The following is a 7,067-nucleotide window of genomic DNA, read 5'->3' on the forward strand; positions in this document are numbered from 1 at the left end:
AGTGATGACATGACAAATATAAAACTTACATGTGTTTATGATGTGGGAAAAAAATTAATTAAATATTAAAAAACCATTTTAAAAATAAAACTAAATTAAAAGTTATAAGGGACCCGCCCACCCACCTTCTTCTCCAAGGAAAGATGCAATTTTTTATTGTGACGGGAACATGGGTGGTACACTACATGTTTTTATGTAAGTGGTGAAATTGTTTATTTTTTAAGTTATTAACTTTTTAACACACATATCCTACCATTTGTATAATGACACGTGGTGTACCACTTCGTGTGCCGGTCACACTAAAAAATCTCTCCAAGAAGAGAGATGGCGTCCATCAAACTTTCATTACAATTTCAGAAATTGCAGAGGGCAAATGAGGTTTCTATCTCATCTTTTCTCGATCTCTCTCTCCGCAGGGAGCGCATCCTCTATCTCATCTTCTCTCGATCTCTCTCTCCACGGGAAGCACATCCTCTATCTCATCTTCTCTCGATCTCTCTCTTTCCGGGAGCGCCGCTTCAATTCCACCATGAGTAACAATGAAATGTAAAGCTTAACAAAAAAATCAACTTTTGTCATTTTTATATGAATGGAGGATATGCAGCAGAGGTAGGAAAAATCAACTTTTGTCTTTTTTATTTTATTTTTATTTTTATTTTTTGGAGAATACTTTTGTACTTTTTATATGAACGGAGGAAATGCAACAGAAGTAGGAGGAGGGAGGGACGACGTGTTGTGTTGCTGTCAGGGGTAAAATTGGAAATTCAATCTTTGGGTCATTTTAATTGGACTGATTTAGAGTTAGGCTTTGTCATAACCATTAAATAAGTACATGATTTTTTGTTAATATTCAAAGTTTTGAAACTTTTTTCATTAGTTTTCCTAAAAAGAAAAAGTTCGTTTAGACGTGTCTAATATTCTATGAGATTGGGAACCTAATTCTTCATTTTGGTCTTTACAATAAAAATTGATAGAAGTGGTTATTGAGTTTTTCAACTGTAACTTATTTTGGTCATTTCGTAAAAAATTTGTCAGTATCCTCGTTAATCAGATGAGTTGGTTTAACCAAAATATCCTTTAAACGGTAATCACGTGATCGTTCAGTGACTATTTAATGAGAATATTAATAGTTTTTTTTTCACGGAATAACCAAAGTAAAGAGATATACCAAACCACTATTTTAGCCAAAAGCCTTCAGAAAACTCCAAACTCCGACCATTCGCAAATTTGCATAACTCGTGGATTGGATTAGCCGGAAGCCGAGTAGAATTCAGACGCGCACGCCTCTTAATTTCCCCGGAGCTGCTTCCACTATCCCCAGAAACCACCTAATTAAATTAACAAAAATTGAAAAAATCAAGTTATAAAACCTAGCTCACACCATAACTGGAAACTCATAGATCATCATGGTATGCTTTTTCTTTTAACTCTTTTTTATTTCCAAAAGCATTCGCAGAATCACAAACACGATTTGTTTTTTGTATATTTTTACCAGATATTTCCTTTAAACTTTTGGGTCGTTTTCTTGTTAAATTTAGCATTGATAGTACTTTTGAGAGAAAAAAATGGGGAGGGATAAAAGCATAGACAAAGTCACCAAGCAGCATAACCAGCGGCGACGGAGACACAAGGAGAAGGAAAGCGGTCATAGCGGCCGCCGCCGTGGCAACAGCGGCTGTCGTCCTACCAACTGTTGGTGTCTTAAAGAAATCCTTCTTGTCATCTTGGTTTTGTTTCTTCTTTATGTTTGGCATCTGATTTTTGACAGTGCATCGTACCGGGACACATGAGGGTGGTGACAAAATGTTTTGTACATCGATGGTTGGGAAGGGTGGGTGGATGCCTGGATGGAGCTCCATGCACCTTAATTTTATAACAATATTCCTTTAACTTCAACATATACAATTTATAAATAAGAACAAAATGTGTTGAAAGACTTAATTAAGTTGTAATTAAGTTGGTTAGAGCTTGTGTTTTCTCATCTACGTATTAAAGTTTAAATATTTCTCCTTATATTTGAGATGAATTTAGCGTTAAACATCACTTGTATCAAAAATAAATAAGATGGATTGAATATAGTACAGTTTATTTTCATAAATACGAATATAAAAGTGTAGCAAATCCCAGCAATACTGGATTTTTCTTGGATATAAAAGTGTTTTTTGTTATTATTTATTATTTTTCTTGTTTTTACGATGATCCTTGTGTTTTTTCTTCTATTTATTCATATCGTTGTTGATCAAAGAAAAATTAGAAGAATATTAATTTTGTATTTTTGTGAAGAAATAGAGAAAAACAAAAGGATTAGCTTGTCCAACTATGTTTGATCAAACGTTCCAATAATTTGGTGTAAGGTCAAACAAGTTAGCAGCATGGGTGCATATATTTACTCACTAACCTATTTATTACTGTATGGTGAATTTTAATTTTGATATTTGTGCCTATTTACTATACAGATCTTGAAATTTAAACTCATCTATCGATGATAAATATGATGTTGAACAAAAATATTATGGTCGAATTCAAGTTGAAAGGGACTTGAATGAGAAACGAAATTTAAAGTGCATAAGCTAAAGTTTGATAACACTAGGCAATACAAGTGAACTGGTCTATAAGTCATAGATGAATGCTTTATGGTCAAAATTGACCAATTTTTATGAGAATCATTTGCGCGGATTTTTTAATGTAACAATCACTGTAAATGTGTCGTTATTAAGTCAAGTGTTATAATGTGTTGACGAAAACTTTATGTTTGACTTGGAGTATATGATACTGATAAATAAATAGACATTTATCATGAACGAAGGAATAATACTACATGACATGGAGGAATAATCATAAGGTTTAGATGATCAAACTAAAAAGTTTCCGAGACCAAAAATAAAGGTTAAAGTGCAATATCTCGTGCTGTATTGTTTCTGGTACTTATTTTTTGGATTGTACACTCTTCCTTATGCAGCAAGAAACACTTTTATCTTTGATTGTGAGGGTTTCGGATAGAAAAATCATTTATTGATATGTATTCTGACCTAGTTTAACCCATGAACCCAATCCAATTGTCTTATCCCTTCTCACTATTGCAATATTAGCTTTAGGTGGCGGATAATAGTGGCGGATATTATAAATATTTTGTCGGATAAATTATATCCGACACATCATTTAATTAGTGACGGATATTAGAAAAATATTGTCGGTTATATCCGACATAAAATCCTGGCGGATATTTAGTGACGGATATCAAAAAAATCATGTCGGTTATAACCAACAGTATTTTTGAATTTAAAAAAAATATATTTTTGACATATTCTAACGGTTTTAAGTTCATGGTGTCGGTTATAACCGACGGAATTTGACTATTTTATTATTTTACTTTCTAGCGGTTATTATTTTAGTATTATGACGGTTATAACCGACAGAAATGAAAATTTTATTATTTAACTTCATGTTCATCCATAAGAAGATTGGCAGTCTTAAGATCCCTGTGGATTATATTATTTTGGTGCAAATAGTTCATTCCCTTGGAGACTACAATTGCTACTTTGAGTAGAGTTGGAAGCTTAAACACTGTGCTTATGCAGAAAATCGTATACACTTCCTTTGGACATAAATTCTGATAAGCAGGAACATGAGCATCAAAAGGTGGTCATCAGTGAATTCAAATCGCATTAAATTAAAATTCGTAAGTGTTGACAATCAATATATCACTATTCTCTTCAATTGTAACCAATTAGACGTGGTATAACAAAGATGAAAGTACGGCACCCATCCATAGAAATCATGACTACTCAAGAAATAAGATACTTGTGCACATGAGAATCATTAGTGTATATATATATATTCTCTCAGATAAACCTGTCACAATGCATAGGTTTGGAGGTCGTGTACATGCTCCTATAAATTGCACAACATTCTTGTGCCGAATCTTCCTGCCAAATGTCATGATATCAAGAAGTTTACAACGCTGCATGGAAAATGACAACCGTCATCAACAAGTATAAGTAGGTATATGGATGCACCTCAATATATAAACTTCCTGTGAAAAATCCCTGAGCATCTCTGCATTGACACGCTCAGAATGCGTATCGTAGAATGCGTATCGCATCAAAACGTTTCGTATATTGGATCGTTGAAAAACGTTTCGTAGAATGCGTATCGTATCAAAACGGTAGATTAAACCAACACTTAGAGTTAATGTTATACTTCTCCATCAAGTATAAAATAAGATTTTGTGGTATTCAATAGTGTAAATATTTTAAATTGAAGATCAAATTTGTTCAATGCATTGTTATAGGGTCGAGGAGTGTAGGTGTAAAAAATCATCAAAATCGGAGCTAAAATAACCGTTAAATTGTGATTTTTCGTTTATAACCGTCGAAAACTTTTGTTTTGTTACCTAATCTCTAAATGTTTGTTTTTTGTGATTTTTTACGTATGTGATCTTGGAGTGTGTACAAACAAGTTTGACGGTTAGATCATTGAAAACAGTTTCATAGAATGTGTATCGCGTCAAAACGGTAGATTAAATAAACACTTAAGAGTTAATGTTACACTTCCATTAAGTATAAAATAAGATTTTTGTGGTATCCACTAGTGTAAATATTTTAAATTGAAGATCGAATTTGTTCAATGCATTCTTATAGGGTCGAGGAGTGTAAATGTAAAAAATCATCAAAATCGGAGTTAAAATAACCGTTAAATTGTGATTTTTCATTTATAACCGTTGAAATTTTTTGTTCCGTTACCTAATCTCTGAATGTTTGTTTTTTGTGATTTTTTATGTGATCTCGGAGTGTGTACAAATAAGTTTGACGGTTGGATCGTTGAAAAAAGTTTCGTATAATGCATATTGCGTCAAAACGGTAGATTAAACAAACACTTGGAGTTAATATTATACTTCCAATAAGAATAAAATAGGATTTTGTGGTATCCACTACTGTAAATATTTTAAATTGAAGATTGAATTCGTTCATTGCATTATTATAGGATCGAGGAGTGTAGTTGTAAAAAAATCATCAAAATCGAAGCTAAAATAACCGTTAAATTGTGATTTTTCGTTTATAACCGTCGAAAACTTTTGTTCCGTTACCTAATCTCTGAATGTTTTTTTTTTTGTGATTTTTTACGTATGCGATCTTGTAGTATCTACAAACAAGTTTGATGGTTAGATCATTGAAACTAGTTTCGTAGAATGCATATCTCTGTTAAATTTGCCTAAATTTTGAAGTGCGAAAAGTAATTTGTGTTAAATTTTTATTTATGTTTTTCAAGTATTGATTAGACAATATTTAGTTTATGTGATAACATTTTCATTGTACAATTATCTTTTTGTTTCTTTATTGCATATTTTACATGAGTTATTATCTATTAAACCAAGCAATTATTTATTTAATTTTTAAGAACGTATTCTATTTAAATACTTATTATTTATTTATTTATAAAACCAAACAATTATTATTTTATTTTTTAAAATCGTAACAAAATTTTGTAGGGGAATTTAGAATTTTGGGAGGGAATTTTGGAGGGATTTTTGCAGCCATTTTTTTTCTGTCGGTTTATATTTTAAAAAAATGTTTTTGTCGGTTTTAACCGACAGTAACGAAATTTTTTCAACATAATACCCCTCCATCTCTTCTTGCGCCGGTGCCTTCTCTCTTCCCCCCTTCCTTCCCCCTTTTCTCCTCCCTGCATTTCCTTCTCTTCCCTTCTCTCCTCATTTCCTTCTCCCTTCCCCCTTCCTTCCCCCTTTTCTCCCCTCCCTTCCTTTTGCCAGGTTCAACACTTGCAGTTTATTGGGTTACAACCATGAAATCGTCAGATACAGATGCATCAACATACAGTTTGGAGCATAAGATGTTGGACCAAGGAGTGCAGGTACAAATTTCACCTTTTAACATTTTAAGAGATTATTTTGGACGTCTTCTTTTGCAGTCTAGTTGTTGTCTTTGTTCTACGTAGTTATTTTTGTTATCTCAATATTTCATGATTTGGAAGCAATATGTTGTCCAACTGTACTATATTGGCCACTTGCTAAGGAAACTATGCTAAGTAAATCTAGCTTCCTATCTGATTTGATCTATACTATGGCCTTGTCTGGCTTGGTCTTCTCTGTGTGTCATTTCCTGTTTCTGATAGGTTAGATTTCTTTGTAACTTCTCCATGTTTCTAATACTACTTCTATAGCTGATTTGGTTGTATTGAACATCGCAGTTTCTGGGAAATGGTTGGAGGTTGTTCTTCGGGAAAATGTTCCCCGTGTTCTCGCAAAAGTGTTGTGGTGCATTCATGAAATGTGTGGCCATTACTTCAAATTGGATTATGTTAAGCACCTCCCACTTGTTGCAGGTTCTATGATAGATCTCCATTATCATAGATCTCATCAAATGCAGTGAATGCAGGAGATATGGAAAATGCAAAAAGTGCAGTGAATATGGAAAATGCAGAAAGTGGTTGTTTATTTATTTTTTATTATTAATATCGTTTCTGTCGGTTTTATCCGACAAGAATGCTTTTATTTATTCTTATTAATACATTTTCTGTCGGTTAAATTCAACAGAAATGCTGTCGGTTTTTGTATTTTATGTTGGTTTTAGCCGACAGAAATACTGTTATTTATTCCTTATTGATATATTCTCTGTCGGTTATAACTGACACAATTTCTGTCGGTTTTAGAGTACTGTCGGAAAATTCATTTCCTAACACATGCAATTATGTCGCTTATTATATCTGTCATTGCATCCATTTTCTGTCGAATTTTGCTTAAAATCTGACGGTAATATACGTTTTTTGTTTGTTTTTGGACCGACAGCTATAGATAATTTTGTAGTAGTGTCTTATTCTTAATAATTGTCTGAACTGTGAATTATCTTCTGACCCATGTTGGCCTTGTTTACACTAGAGTGCATTTTTGCTCACTACCATTAAGTTAAATGGTGGTGCTACTCATCAACTCATAGATTGTAGTTAAGTTTAAATTAAAATTTGACCAATAAATAAATTAAAACGTTTTTATCGCAAATAGTCTCTGAAATTGATCATCACCATTAAGAAGGTCTCTGAAATTAAAAATC

The 7,067-nt window shown here is 32.7% G+C and overlaps 1 long non-coding RNA gene across 1 annotated transcript; it reads right to left on the reverse strand.

Annotated features, from left to right (window-relative positions):
- Positions 1–3,562: 3,562 nt before the first annotated feature.
- Positions 3,563–4,077, reverse strand: LOC103451173 (uncharacterized). The gene is made up of 3 exons (XR_531663.4): positions 4,017–4,077; positions 3,853–3,926; positions 3,563–3,610 (listed from the first exon to the last, which is right to left on the reverse strand). It is a non-coding gene; the product is annotated as an uncharacterized lncRNA (long non-coding RNA).
- Positions 4,078–7,067: the final 2,990 nt, after the last annotated feature.

This window comes from Malus domestica, chromosome 02 (genome assembly GCF_042453785.1).
Source record: "Malus domestica chromosome 02, GDT2T_hap1".
Lineage (NCBI taxonomy): Eukaryota > Viridiplantae > Streptophyta > Magnoliopsida > Rosales > Rosaceae > Malus > Malus domestica.